Source organism: Aythya ferina (genome assembly GCF_964211825.1).
Source record: "Aythya ferina genome assembly, chromosome: 3".
In the NCBI taxonomy this organism is placed as follows: domain Eukaryota; kingdom Metazoa; phylum Chordata; class Aves; order Anseriformes; family Anatidae; genus Aythya; species Aythya ferina.
This window is the reverse complement of record NC_140298.1, coordinates 13,530,436-13,546,365: the sequence shown is the minus strand read 5'-3', so window position 1 is coordinate 13,546,365 and position 15,930 is coordinate 13,530,436. Positions and strand designations below refer to the sequence as shown.

Genomic DNA, 15,930 nt, shown 5'->3' with positions numbered 1-15,930 from the left:
ACTGCACTGACAGTGCCTGGATCCACTCACCCAGCAAGATGTGGGGCTGGATTCTGCTCTTCCCCATCCAAACCATCTTGCATTTTTTGTAGCAGATGTGCTCCTAGAGCATCTCTGAAATCCTCCTGCAGAAGCTGCAGAGCACTATGGTTTCCACCATCTAAACCATACCTACCTGACCTGAAACCTCTCTGCACATCCTCACAGGCATCAAGGGATCCAGGAACACCTCCCCAGCTGGCAGATTCCCACTGCAAGGAAAAATCTTTACTGCTGACTGTCTGCTTTCCATTCCTTGGTAAGAGGATTTGGAGCAGTCAATGACACAGGGCTGCAATCAGGGATACAGGTGAGGCTGTGCCTTGCAGCTATGCTGTTAGCCCTGCTCACTGTCTGGGCAGCTGGTGTCCAGGTGCAGGGAGGGGAAGGCAGTTTGTGTTTTCCCCTAGGAATCACAACGTTCATTTTGAGCCCAGACCAACTGAGAACCAGAGGTCACAGATGGCCTCTCTAGAGGGAGCTTGTCTGCCTACAGTCAGAGAATCCAGTCCCAATAAACTTTAGAAACTGTTAATCTCAGAGACTGAAGAGTTCAGGCAAAACTTTGGCTCATCAGTTCCACTCAAGGAACCTCTCATGTTGTTTTTAGTCTTGCTTGTTCATACATGTTCTTGTGAGGTAACCTATTGATTTTAGCATCAAATCTAAATGTAACAAAGATCACACACTCCTGGAAAAGTGTAATAGTTCTTTTGTATCCTACATGCCAGACAGCATAGTGAAAGGAAGCCTGCATGGAGAGTGAATGCTGATAAATGGCTCTGCATGGGGTTCTCCTTAGGAAGTCCTTGCTTCTGTAGAGAAGAAAGCTTCTGTAGAGAAGAAAGCAGGCTCCAGAAGCACCCATATCCATAGCAGGAGACACTAAAAGTTCCCTTTAGATTACCAAATAAATATTTAATGCATTCCAAGATGAAGCACAGAGCTGGCAATGTAGGCAAATCGGAAACAGCTACTTCTTTATGGGAGAGCAGTCCTGGCTTGAAATACTCAACAGGTCCTCAGCAGAGAAATGGACCCAGGACTACAAAGAGCTGCCTCTCTCTGCCTCTTTCTGGAAGGTGTATAGAAATGAGCCATTTGATTTTTACTTCTGCCTAGCCTTTTGGAAAAAAATATTGACATAATGTATTTACCTGGTCTGGCACATTAGTTAGGCAGAAACCTTTCTTGCTATAAAATCTGTGGCCCTTTTGTCTCCCACCCACGTAACTTACCCAATGTACCAGAGGCACAATAGCTCCTGGCAGTCATCCCCTCTGTGCAGCACTCCGCAGCCCCAGCCACCTCTCCAGAACTGCAGTTCCCTACTGTTCTGGTCTCTAGACTGCCTGAAATTCCACTTTTCTTAGGCTTCTTAGATTACTTGCTTTAAAATTAATCTGAAGAGCACTACAGTGAATTACTCCTTGAAATGAGCTTTTTTGGAAAGTTAAATGTCAGCCTTTCCCAGTGCCCACTTAAGCACAGACTTTAGAAGAGTTACCGCTTCCCCATACCAATGTAAAAAGCTAATAACCCTCATTAGGTTAACCCCTGCAATGTTCCCAGAGAGCCTGTTTGAGGGATTGTCCCAGTGAGGAAGCCCCAGCATGTTGCCCAGGTTTTGTGGAGATCACAGAATCACAGAACCACAGAATGGTTTGGGTCGGAAGGGACCTTAAGGATCACCCAGTTCCAACCCCCTGCCATGGGCAGGGACACCTCCCTCCAGCCCAGGCTGCCCAAAGCTCCATCCAGCCTGGCCTTGAACACTTCCAGGGAGGGGGCATCCACAGCTTCTCTGGGCAACCCGTGCCAGGGCCTCACCACTTTCTGAGTAAAGAATTTCTTCCTTTTATCTACTTTAAATCTACACTTTCTTAGTTTACAGCCATAACTCCTTGCCCTGTCACTCCACCCCCTGACAAAGAATCCCTCTTCGGCTTTCCTTTAGGTACTGGAAGGACATTATAAGGTCTCCCTGGAGTCTCCTCCAGGCTTCTTTTCTCCAGACCTCAACCCCCTCAGCCTGTCTGTGTAGGAAAGTCACTCCAGCCCCTTGATCATCTTTGTGGCCCTCCTCTGGACTCGTACTAATACTTCCATGGGACCCCAGAGCTGAATGCAGGAGTAGAGGGGAAATGCAGATGGGGAAAATCACCTCCCTCGGCCTACTGGCCATGCTGCAGTTGATGCAGCCCAGGACATGGTTGGCTTTCTGGGCTGCAGGCACACGTTGCCAGCTCATGTCAACCCTCTCATCAACCAACACACCCAGCTCCTTAATCAATGAACACAGGTGGACACAGGCAGTCACTTTGGCAAGGGAACAAGGGGTGAGCAAAGCGTTCATCCCAAGACAGAAGCTCCAGTCAACCCATGTTGCAAAGTGACAACCCATGTCTAGCAAAGAAACCAGGCTGCCTCACTTAATGGGATTATGTGGCAAGACTGACATGTTACAGGAGATGGACCTTCAGCATGTGCTCACAAACACAATTTGTCTTGACATAATCAAAAGGTGCACTACCACATCTCTCGGCTCCACCACTGAAATGGTATTGTGTGCCCTGCAAAATCCAATTAGCCATGGCAGAAAGTTAACTGCATCTGGCACAGAAACAGCTTCATCCTTAAAAGGGGGGTGAACAAAAAAAGACTTGAGAACAAGACTTCTGCCAACAGAAACTTACCGAATTAGTGTGCAGTACCACAGCAGGAAGGGGAAGTTGTCTGCCTTTTGTAGCCATGTGGACCAGGACTTAACAATAATCCTGATGGTTCATCTAGCTGCTGGCAAAAATCCATCACATGCGAGAGCCAGTAGGTCAATATTTCTGCTGTTCCTTCTCAACGGCTCTGGGGGATAGGATACTACCTGAGGGGCAAAAAATATCCCATTGCTATCCTATGCATTACCTATCTAGACTACTGAAGCTACTGCTGAAGGGGAAGGAAAGCAACATCTAGAGGACACTGCTGTCACCATGAGATTTGAGGAAGAGCATGTTTCCATGGCTCCTACCAACTTCTGGCCCCCCATGGAGTCCACTTGAGCTGGATTTGCTCTAGGCCATGCCCATATTACTAGATACAAGTAATTCATCCATCTCCTTCACTTTGGAGAGATGGATGGACCTCCTGTCCCACTGTGCCACACAGCCCCTGAACTCTTGGGGGAAATCTCTGCCTGGAAGGGACACAAGCCTGGGGCTGTGTGTAGGACGTCCACCTTTTTCCAATTTTGTCCCAGGCCTGGGTCTCACCAGCAGAAATGAGCATCTTCTAAATCACTTTCCTACACTGGTACTGGGAGTTACCTGCATCCAAAAGGAAAAGCAAGGTTGCTGAAAGAAAGGAAGGCCAGGGATTTTTTTCCTTCCAGCATGATCCCAGTATCTAAAACAAGGAAGCAGTGAGAAAATACTCCAGAAGCTTTGGGCTGAATTTTTCAGCCTGGAGAGTTTCTGGCCTGGAAAGTTCATAAGCACAGAGCAGGCTCAAAGGACAATCCCAGGCCACTGCAGTGGTATGGATTGCTATCACTGCCTAGAGTACTAGGGCAGTCCAAAAGTCAGGCCAACGACTTCAGCACAGACAAAACAGCTGCTGCAGCTGAAGTATTGATGTTCTTGCTTTCTCTCAAGCTGTGTCCCCACCTCAGTCCAAGCAAGACAGACTTGCAGATTGCTTTTTGTTAAGGCTGACAGGTTGATTTATTCTGAATTTATTTTCTCAGAGGGTTTTTGGAAGGGAATATGAAAATCACTTAACCACCCCTCTTCCACAGGAGATTAAACTCAGGCCCTAAAGAAATAGAGCTGACCAGAGCAACCAGACCTGGGAGAGAAAAGAGAGTAATGCAGGATAATTGCTGGAGGACTAGAATCATCAAATCATCGAAGACACAGCTCTCAAAGCCTGAAAGCAGGAGCAGTTTTGCACCACTTCTATCAGCCACACTTAGCAGCAACAGGCTGGTAGAAAGTCATTTTGAGAGGTGATTCCTATGGCTTTTCTGGAACCAGTCTATCTCATTTTTTCACTTGCACAAATCTTTGGTGTAAGGGTTACACAAAGGGTAGCTCATGCTACTGTGCCCAGATCTGACAACAGAACTGGGTGGATTTTAAGTCTTTTCAGCAAATCATGTATTCCAGCATAGGCTGTATCGTAAACGTTACAATAAAAGTTGGTCTGCTAAAAAATCGTCTTCAAAATCAAAATGTCAAAAAAAAAGATCTTAATGTTTCCATACTCCACACCCCCTGTTCAATTTAAGGTACCTTCCAATTTTGCTTTTTGCTTTGTAGTCCTCTTTACATTCTTGTAATAAGTGGAAGAGAGGGCACTATAAGGGGATTTCTGGGTAATTACATCTTTGATAACACACTGTGTAACCAAATACTGAGCTGCAGAAGAGAATAACAGAATAACAATTAATACATTCATAAAGATCTCTCTCACACTCTCCCAAGGACATTATCAGTAGGATTCAGTAACGAACCTCAGGTAAAACTCCATCATTCAGTGGTCCATACATGTTACAAGAGTAATTCATAAAAATAAATGAAACAAGAGTCAGTGAGAAAAACTGAAAATTTGTTCCTATCACAGAAATATATAACTTGGATACCCAAAGAACAGTTCTCTTCACAGTTCAGAAATCACCCAAGCTAGCCTGAGGCACTGAGAGCATAAATAAAGTTTTTTCCACTTCCAGGGCTTATACTCTCGAAATAGTTTGATCTGATGGCTAATCCCTAAAGCAACCTTATGAATTTCCCTCAGGACACATCATCATGAGTACTGAAAAAAAAAAAAAAAAAAAAAGAGAGTGGGAAAAAAAAAAAAAAAAAAAGACTTTGGAGTGAAGAAGAGAGCAACTACAATAAGCCAGGACTGCCTAGTAAGCTGCCAAGTGACATTGCCATTATGCTGATCTGGAGCCCATTAGTTTCCCACAGCACCACCACTACAGCCTCATCTTCATGTGTTTGTTTTGTTCCACCTCTTGGCTTCCAAGGACAGACACACATCAAAGTAACTCACAAAAACGGTGATGGAGGAAGAAATACAGAGCTATAAAGAGATGATAGTAGACAAACATGTTTTTCTGGGATGTTGTCCCAGGAGCTAAAGCAGTAAAAGTCAGTGGGACTTACTCTGAGACCTAGCCTCGAGAGCCATGCAAAATTCTTTTACTCTTGACTTCTAGAGAACACTGGGCATGAATTGTCCCTGCAGGAATCACCGAAGAGCAGATTCAGATCGAGAAAGATTTGTCCAGGCTTTGGTGTATATTTGCATCTTTGCTCTCGCTCCCAGGTGTCACAGGGTAGAGATAATGGATCCAAGGAATTTATGGAATTGGTCTCCAGCTCTGGAGAAGATTAGAGGAGAGGATGAGTATGATCAGACACTGGAAGACCTCTGAGGATGGAGATCCCATCCCCATGCCCCTATAGACCTGCCCCAGGGCTGCACATTTCCCCCAGGTAAGTGTTTTTCCTGATGTCATTTTTCTTTGAATCATTCAGTCCTCAGTCTGTGGCCACTGTTATGTTGCCTTTGGCTATGGCACATTTTTAGCTTGTCTGGCACTGCCTGAACAATTTAGTTCCATCACTCACAGAATTACCATTCAAGTAGTTGGTGGGAAAAATAAGCTAGCATCCAGAAGTTGATTGATATTAATAACCTTAATTGTCATTAATGTCATATTCTTCACCTCTCATAGGTAAAAGTAGGACAGAGGTTTGGGGGAAAAAAAAAGTCATTTTTAGTGAGCAACAATTTAAAGTAGCTAAACATTGTGACACTCAACCTGTATACACATGAAGTATTTTGTATGTATTCAAGCATCAGTTGTTGAAAAACAGCAAAGTTTTGTGTTCTACACAGAAGGAAGAAAAGAAAAGATAAACCTGTTCAGCCTGTGGTAAGCACCTCCATTACAGCATTAAAACAGCACCACAAGAGAGGTTGTTTATTTCAAACTTCTTAACTGTAACATAACACCCAAATCTTTTTAGTTGGTAATGGGAATGGTGTTGGCATGAATATCCATTTTCAATGTGTTTATGTCACACTTCATGGAAAGGTCAAAATTAATGTTATACCAAAAGCATTTTTCAAAGTACAATTATCTTGACTCTTGGAGCAAAGATTATTCCTATTAGCTTTACCATCTGGGGTTTAAAAAAAAATCTAGGTACCTCATAGATTATACTGTGAGTTGCGTTAAAAAGACCGTAGAGCTGCTAGCTATAATGCCTACTAGCTACTTCTCTTTTTTCCCAGTAACCCACCAACACTAATTCTCAAGTAATGTCTCCAAATAATGTGTGAAAGATTTTCTTTTTTTTTTTTTTTTGGTGGTGGTGGTGTGTTGTGGGTTTGTTTTTTTTTTCTTTTTATTTTTTTTTTTTTTTTTGATTCATTTGCTAGTCTTATTGGCATATTTCTCTCAGTTCAACTCAAGGACTCATACCTCTCCTTTTGCAGGCATTTCCCCAGGGGCAGTAGCAAGCGGATTAAAAAACACAGACTAACCAATCTCATGAATGCAACAGCCACAAAGAAAAATCATCATTTTCCTACACCCTGGAGCTTGCTATTTCCCTCTTCATTTTCACAAGCTTCTCAAGCCTATTTGTTGACATCTTTCCAGTGATCTGATGCTCTCTGTGAGCAGATGGCATCAAGCTCTGAAATCTTACACATGCCATGTTACATTAAGCCCTGGCTGACTGGAAGCTATTCCCAATATGATATTATTGACTTTCTTAGTGGAGAGGTCTTCACAGTTTTTCAGGCTGTTGTAACAGCAACAGCAAGCGATCGCATAAGCCAGATTTTCTTGGGTGTCAATCTATTTACAAAGAGTGTATCTCAACATCTTATTTCTTAGAAGTGCAGTTCAGAGAGAAAGCAGTTTGTTTGCTAATTCCAAGCCTGCTTTTCCACTCAGAGTACTGTTGGCATTCTCCTCTCATTATTTCCAGGACTCTTCCTTCCCTGTACTCCACTTCTCTTTCCAGCCAAGTTCCATTTTCTGATAGTTTTTCTGCCTCTCTCCCTCCTCACTCAGTCCTCGGCTCCCATACATTCACCCAGCCTAGCCTGTACATAGTAGCTTTCATTCAGTCACTGGACAGTAAAGAATTTAATTGCTCCCTCAGATGCCCTATCTGAAAAAAATCCACATGACACATTATGATCTATGTTTGCACACAGAAGAAAGCTATTCTGGTTGGGATACACCACAAAAGAGATACCTCCAAAACAGGCTAAATGAGCAGTTGAGTTATTTCAGCACACCCCAGCCAAGACTGAGTCCATATGTAGCCAAGAAGCCCCTTAAGATAGCTCTGGTGCAACTGCTTTTTTTACCACCAAACCAGCTCAGATTTAGCAGACACCTGCATTTTTGCACAGGAGTCTGCAAACATAAAGCTCTTAGAAGCCAACCCTTACTGAGACTGGAGCAAGGAAGGCTCATAGGCTTTTTCTTCTCTTCTACTCCTCTCTGCTCAGAAAGGGAAAATAATAAAGAACAAGCTATACCTGCTGAAAAATTGGCCTCCAGGGGACTCATTAAACCAAGGCATATCATATGGAGTTTTGCAAATTATGTACTTGTCCAATTAATTTGATCAGTCTCGAACAATCTTCCTACACAATGCAAAGGTGAGGCCTGAATACTTCATTCTTAATAACCATGCCATGTGCAAACAACACTGGCTATTAGTTACACAAATTACATGCTTACAATTCTACACAGAGTTTTTGGAAGTCATTTTTTTGTTTTGTTTTCGAGAGAGAGAGATCTCTGTGAGTATATCCTTTACCCATCAGATGTTATTACCTGGCTGTGGACCATAGGAGTTATTTAGAGCTTGCCCTTAATTATTTTGGCCTTGTACATGCTTCCCATCATGCATGAAGCATGTTACAGTAAATGATGGGGCTGACCAGCCTGTAGTACTCCAGCCTGTAGTTCCTTTGTAGTTCCTCCTTCTTGCTCTTCTTGAAGACAGTAGTGACATTTGCTTTCTTCCAGTCCTCAGCAGCTTCCCCCGAGGTGCACCTTGTATACATCTGCACCATATTAGAGCAGGACTTCAGAACAGGCAGCCAAACTCCTAGGAGGGAGTGCAGAGTTTGCAAAGCCTGCTTGTGTGCTCAAGGCCTTACAGTACTAGGAGTGAGAGAAAGTAACCATGCAGATTCTATTAGGCACTCACTAGGTAGGAGTCATTCTGCAGAAGTGAGAATGAACTCAAATCTTCTGAATTCTCATCCCTGTACCTTGCCTAGGGCTGCTGCCACAGTACTATCTTAGCCAAATTTCACAGGTTAGAGAAAAAAAAAAAAAAAAAAAAAAAAAAAAGAGGGGTTCTTAAGTGAAGGATGTCAAAAAAAAAAAATTCACCTCACTTGTCTTGTCCTACCTCTTCCCAGGGGGGTGAAGTTATACTGCTTCGAGTAGGTAGAATGAAACTTTGAGAGTACTTTGAAGTTCCTTTTATTATTAATGTATCAAAAAAGAAGTGTGAGGACTTCAAAGAGAGAAGACTGCAGGGCTGAGGGAACTAATTGGAGACAGATGGTCAGACATGGCTCTTAAAAGCTTGAAGATCAGTTAATAACATCAGTCATTTATCTGAAAGTAGCTTGAAATACTGAAAGAGGGAGATCACATCTTTCAGTGTCCGTTCCATAAATCTAGCTGCAGTCTCCAGTGGTAAAACCCAACACAGCCCAGCAATGTGAATGTTGTCATTACCAGCAAGGAACCACAGACTTGATGTTGACCTGCCAGTACAGGGTCTCAATGAAAAACCCGTGACAGGCTCAGCTGCTCTTTTTTATTCCCTACTTCACAGCACGATTGCCGTATTTGCCTGTTTGCTTACATGCCCACCTTATTTCACTTTTATCTCACTGTCAGCATTTTGTCCTCACCTGTTCAGAATGACTTCGCAAGGAACACATGCTGTCACCTCCCAACTCCTCAGAGCCAAGTCACGGGGCAAGGGGAGCAGAGGAGTGGGGAGTCACCTGAAAAAGCAGCCAGCCGTGAAGAAAAGCCCAGATATCTTTCATGGTTTATGGCAGCAAGGTTGTCTCCAGCACGCCTTGCAGTAGCCTTTGCAATGAATTTGGGTCTCCTCCAACCTGAAGTTAACATAAGGCCACTGCTTCAGGCCTCACATTTTTCATTTGCTGTCACATGAGCTCGTCCTCTCCCAAGGATCCCAAAAACTTTCCCACTTAAATAAAGGCAGGCACAGCCTAAGGACATTATGTGGCTTTCTGGGTCTCGGAAACCAATTAGACACAACTTCGCACACTGGCTTTTCATTTAGTTATAAATTCTCCATGCACTTCTGCACATTCGTTCTCCTGCACGTAACCTTTCCTATTTCAGGACTAGGTTAGAAGAAATACTTCAAAAGCATTTGGCATGAGCCCAGAAGCCTCCTGTGCAATGTATTGAGCCACTGGGACTGCTCTGCTGAGCTTTCCAACCTCTGGTGCTGTGAGCTTTGCCAAAGAGCCCAGCCTGGCAGCAGGTCACAGCCTTCAACTCACTGTATGTGCCTATTCCTCACCCAAGCTGCACCGTGCTCTCCCCCACCACTAGCTCCGTGGCCTAATTCAAAGATATACATGATTTTTACATAGCTGCTCGTAGGAGAAGGGGTAACAGCAGGCCAGCGTTGACTCACTATCCACCAGCCAAGGGAAAACACTCCCAAGTGGTTAGAGGCCTAGCCTTGCAGGCAATGTGACATACAGGAAAGTTGTGATAGCCCCGACCAGTGACACACATAACCTCCCTGTCCCGGTTACCCTGCTGGACCCAACCATGAGCACAAGGCCAGAGCTGTGTTGAAGCAGCCATGATATGGACTCGCTGCTCCAGATGAAGTTCTGGTCAGCCCTCTCTTCTCCCAGCCCCACTGCTGCTCCATGCAGGCATCTCCCACATGGAATTGCTGCCAGCGAGTGATCCCAACATGAACAACCCCCGTGTGTACCCAGCCACTGAGCTAAAGGAGGAGAGGGATGTAAGGAAGAAAGCAAGGCTGACCAGGAGACAGCTAAAATTTAGGGAGCTCTATAATAACATCATGGGATGCAAGCAGCTGCCCATGTCCCCAGCATAATGTCCAGCTACAGGAGAGCAGGCTGTCCACCAGCATGGCCACGCAGGCAGCTGCCCGACACCCCCACTCCAGCAATAACCCCAGAGGGTGTAGACCTTCATTGCTGCTAATGGCACTGATCTTTCATGCTGCAAATGGGCCAATCAATCTTGGGCTAATGTGGCTCGTTAAACCAGGAGCCATCACTCTGATGAAACAGCTCAGCTTGCATCCTGAAAGACTCGCAGTGAGCATGTAATTTTTTTGGCTGCAACATTTTGGGGGACTAGCCCGGAGTTCCCAGGTGATTAGGCTGTCATTACAAATCTCACAATGCAGAAAAACCTTACCCCAGTATCCTTGCTCGCTTCCAAGGCCTTTTTCCTCAGCCTTATATTTCCTGTATACATGCTGCACTCCCTCCTTCCTCTCCTGTGTCTAGCACAAGTGGCTTGTGCTCCACCCCAGAAATTCAGAAGCCGCAGTTTCTACATCTGTTAAATGCATGTGACTAGGCAGTTGAATCCGTCCTAGTGAAAATCTAGCTCTTTCTGGCACGTTACCATGCTGAACGGAGGGAAGTGATACTGATCCTTTAGAGCCAGGAGACTGAAGACCTAACTATTAGAAAGACCACTTCCAGGGAAATAGTAAGGCAACACAGCCAGGGGCTACATTCAGATCAATTTGGACATATATGCAGATCAGTTCTCTTCTGGCAGGGGCACTATGCTTGCTTGTTTGATGCTAATGCCTCTGCAATCCAAGATTTCTCTCCTGTCTCTCTCATTCTTCAATGTCTTCCTTTTGTTTTGAGACTCCCTGCCATCACTTCGAATAGCATGAATATCTTCCCAAACACTGCTTGTCATGCTTCTTTTTGAAGCTCCTGTTAAGGATGTGACATGGCTCTGAACTTTTTTTTTTTCTTTTGGGGGTGGGGGTTAATCATCAGATTTCAGATCTTTGCTATTAAAATCCATCAGATAACAAATGAATGTAGGTAATGAGACAAGACTGTCACTTTGTAGGAAATCAATGTCATGGTGTTTTAAAAGCAAAATCCATTTACAATTATATTACAAGGAAGAGCATATCTAGGCCACTCATTTTAGTGTTGGTAATGCAAATCACCTTTCTCAGACATGCGCCATCAAACACCAGGTATATCACATGTGAAGAAGATGAATGTGCACACAGTTCAGATTTGGAAGATATGATGCTGCACTTCGCAAGATTTTGGGATGAAGTCTTCCTTTTTTTTTTTTTTTTTATCTTTCCGTTCACATTCAAAGTTTTAACTGGAAATCTATAACCACAGCAAGTCACTAACTCACTCTTTGGAAACTCCTGTCTGCGGAAATTTGTCTCCACCAGCAGTGAGTTTTTGCCTTAAATTCCCCATGAAAGCTGAAATACGTTCTTCTAATGAGGAACAAAGGTGATTCTAGAAAGCATTGTGCCAAGATTCATGCTGAATCCAGTGGGCTTGAAGACCCAAGGAATTTCTCCTCACCAGTCTATTTGCCAGTTTTCCCATTTGCAGGTGACTCCACCCAGCAAAGGATGTGTCCCAAAGATGTAGATGAGCACAAAACACACATTGCTGGCCACACAGACCAATATGGACAAAGAAGAATATCTTTACCCCATAAAAGTGCTAGCAGCACTCACATGGACATGGACAACACAGGCAGTCCTTCCTGTTCCCCCTTCCCCTCCAGCTGATGAGGGGAAAGTCACCAGAGGGCATGTAGAGTTCACATTCTCCTCATCCACAGGCACACATGCACCAGAGACCTACCCCATCCAGACTCCATGCCCAGATCATGGATCTCGCTTATGAAGTGTCCAGCCTTGGGCTGCCTCTGGCCCTCACAAAAAACTACCCATAATATTTTGTATGTTCCCACAAAAACTCTTTATCATCTGATAATAAACTTTACATAATCCCAAAAGGCTCCTGATTTGTCCCATAATAGGTGTGTTCTTTCCATGAGCCCAACCATAATCTGCTGTCCCCCTTCCTGTCACCTAGCAGACCCTAAGGCTACGCTGGAGTGGTCCCTTCAGCAGCCATTGACCTGAGAGCTCCAGAATTCATTATTGTGTCCTGTTCATTAGGATTTCTGCATCTGGGCACTCATTACTTTTCTTCTTTTTTTTTTTTTTTTTTTTCATTTTTTCTTTATTTGCTTAATAGCTGTTTATCAAATATCCCCACAAACCAGATGCCCCCAAAGTTGAGGTAGCCACAAAACATTTCACATCATATTTCCAAGAAATTTGGTTTATGCCTATACCTACAACAGACTGAGGAGGCCAGACTCATTCTCCGATACCCAACAGCTACAGTCACTGCTTGATAAACTCCCACAAAACCTTACCCCAGTAGTGTGTTGGAAATTACCTTTGATCCATGCTACTACAAAGCCATGACTGAGGTAAGAGTGAGGTTGGCCCTGGTCAAAAACTGCACTGGGGACATTAAAAATTTAATATTATGGGAGAGTGTCTGGGAACACCCCCTTGCACCATTTCACTTCTTACCCTGCCTATGTGGTCTTTGTGCCTACAGCAGCCTGGGACTTTCAATCACTGAATGAGCTCTGGACCAAACTGGTGCATCTTCCGTAACTTTGAAGGCAGCTGAGCACCAAACCCTAAGCCCAATTCAGCTTCCTGCCAAAACTGCAGGGCAGAGGCCCCCTAGGCAGTGGTGGACTCCTGCAGCCACCCACCCTGCTGGTCCCTGAAGAAGGCCAAAGCATGTTTTCCTGTGCCATCAGCCCCCAGAAGAAGAGCTCACAATCCCACGGCCGTGAAAGCGCATGATACAGCTAGCTATTTCTAGGACACACCGCTTTTTCCCTGTAGCACGATCTGTGTGTAGCATGATTTTGGCTGGAGTCCCCCATCCCAGGGGCCGGTGCAAGATGTTGTGCAATCTGGGATCCAGACAAGGCTGAGCAAAGACAGAAGTGGTGGCTCTCAACCTGCTGGGCACCAGCTGGCTCTGTTAACCAGGCACAAGGTGCTAAGAGGAAAAAAGGTGTTTTTCTCCTTCCTGCCCTCATTCCCGAGAGTTGCAAGCATTTCAGGATATCTAAGGGTGAGCCAGCCTCACGACCGCTGGCTTACAATGGGTCAGCAAGCACGCTTCTACAGCAAAGCTGCCTTACCCTCAGCACATACCACAGAGAACATGAACCCTAGAGACACACTTGGGGCAGGGGAAAGCCCCAAATGTTGCAGGTAGATCTTTGTCCTCACAATAAATGACAGTTTGTCCACCCCTCCAGCAGCCTGTCTTTCTCTCCTAACCTCACAGCACAGCGTGCTGTTTCCCACAGCCGTCAAATTTAACTGCTTGAAATTCAGCCATCTCTGACAGGAGGAGATGCAGCGTGCATATGGCCCACATGCTTCAAGTTAATGACATAAATTATTGCCACCTCTCCCTTTTGCTGAGCAACCATGGGCAGAAAGCTATGAAAGGGATATGACTTTTGGCAAGCCTATGCTAGTCAAAGCCAGGCGTTTGGGTTGTCCTGGTCTCTTCCTAGCAATGGCCAACTAGTAGTAGATGGCTTAGTTCAATGCCACATGAGATCCTTGCTGTTTGCTTAGCTTCTTGCCACCTATTAGCAAAGGTACCTTGGTACCACAGAGTTCATTTCTGCTTTGCTACAGGAACAGTCAAAAAGGACTTTTGGAAGTCTAAATCTGTGGTCAGGGTCTTGTCTTCTTTAGTTATTGTTGTTTTTGTTGCTGTTTCATTTCATTTTGTTTTGTTTTTCCCAAGCCAAATATTCACTAAGAGATGTTCTTGGTATCCTTTATGGTAGCATGTGATTTGTCCTGGTCACCTTTAAAGTTAGGTCTTTAGAGCTGGATGCCTCTCAGACTTCCTGCAAACCGATAGCCAGGCCTACCAGATGGTCTGTAAAATGGGCTGCACAAAAAGTAAAACCTTCACTGGCTATTAGCCACGCTGCTATGGGAATCTAACAGCCTGGGTCAGGAGCCGTTTGCCACCTCAGAGAGCAAACACAACATTGTCACGACAGGCAGTGACTGCAGCAGCACTGAGCTTAGCGCTGACAATCCCCATGCACTGCTCTGCTGCAGGGGATGAAGGGAGCTGCAGCTTCTGGCACTAATGCAGACAAAATCCTAGAAAATGGCAGTGTGCAGGAAAGCATCACATCGCTTCCCTGGCATGATCTGGTGCATGGTGCTGGGCTGAAGCCCATAGGATTGCCTGAAGCTGTGCTGAAAATTGGGGGTTGAGACAAAGGCAGATTAATAGCACAAATAAACAAAGGGGAAATAAATAAATAAATTAATAATAATAATAATAATAATAATAATAATAATAATAATGTACAAAGCAAGTGGTGCACAATGCAGTTGCGCACCACCCACCAACCGATACGCAGCCAGTCCCTGAGCAGCAGCCAGCCAACCCTTCCAGTTTCAGTGCAGGGCAGCATGAGAAGCTGAAAAGTCCTTGGCTTAGTGCAAGCACTGCTCTGCAACAACTGAAACATTGGTGTGTTATCAGCATTGTCTTTCTCCTAAACCCAAAACATGGCACATAGCAGTCCCTATGAAGAAAATTAACTCTATCCCAGCTGAAAGCAGGACAATCAGCTGCTGCCACAATCAATGAGGCAAGACTAACCACTGCTGTCCCCCTGGACTTCCCTGCTGTCAGCCTGCTGGCTGCAAGGCAGTCTCTTTGGGCTAGATGCTGATGTTTTTATTCATGGCCATTTCCTCTCCCACAGCTTGCTGCAGGCACACTACAATGCCCACTTCTGCAAACGCACCTCCAGCAGCGTCTGACTTGCCCAAAGACTGTACAAAACCTTGGGATCTGCTCCATCCACGTGCAGCCCAAGGCAGAGCAGTGCTCCCATATGACTGCCCCCAGCAGAGCAGCACCCACACACACACAGAACCTCCCCGGACTTTCCCAGCTAAATTTAACTAATGCAGCCCAAAGACCCAGAACTGCTTGCTGAGCTGAAGGTCTGCAGGGTCAGAGACCCATCGCTGCCTCTACCTGCTAATCAACACAGACAGCTGTGTTTGCAGCAGTGTCTCCATGCTCAACTCTGGTCTGAACATCCCCTTCCATCCTCTTTTACACCCCTCTGAGAGGTGCCGTCTGTGGCCTTCCTAGTACTCGGTTTCCTCCCAGATTGTCTGAATGAACAGCTCTGTGTCACCCCCATCATGCCAGCCTGGCTTCCAAATGCAACAAAAGCTGGAGATGCTCAAGGTGTAAGTCAGGAGGCTGGTCTCCTTCTCCACACCCTCTCAAGGCATCTTCCAAGAGCCAGCATGGAAAGGCACGAGTCTGGAGCCCCCTGCAGCCCCACTAGTGGCAGCATGACGCCCAGGGCAAGGCTTCACAAATAAGCATCACAACAGGTCTGGGTTCAGCATTTTAGCACCAGTCACAACAGTGGGTTGTGGTTTTCTTCTGTTCCAAGAATAATGTTTTCTAGACCCATGATCTTAACGAGATGGAGTTGTCTAAGAACAATATTTATGACCAGGTTCTCAGCCAGTGCAAATGGCAAAGCTTCTCTGTGTGCCCCACTTTACACTTGCTAAAGGACTCTTTAATGGCCCAACTGAGTTGAAAGAGACTCCATATCCTCCTCCCCCTTGACTAAGTTCTCCTCTTGAAAGACAGGGCTAAGGGTTTATGGGTCAC

General features: G+C 45.1%; 2 long non-coding RNA genes across 2 annotated transcripts in view; both read right to left on the bottom strand.

Annotated features, from left to right (window-relative positions):
* The window catches only part of LOC311434564, a 43,356-nt gene extending 41,967 nt beyond the window's left edge, over positions 1-1,389 (bottom strand). Inside the window, exons 1-2 of the long non-coding RNA XR_014691570.1 lie at positions 1,278-1,389; positions 176-251 (exon numbers count right to left, since the gene is read on the bottom strand). This is a non-coding gene — a long non-coding RNA (uncharacterized lncRNA). The remainder of the gene's footprint in view (positions 1-175; positions 252-1,277) is intronic.
* Positions 1-15,930, bottom strand: part of LOC311434565 — a 91,126-nt gene that overhangs the window by 61,401 nt on the left and 13,795 nt on the right. The gene's annotated exons all lie outside the window — the stretch shown is intronic.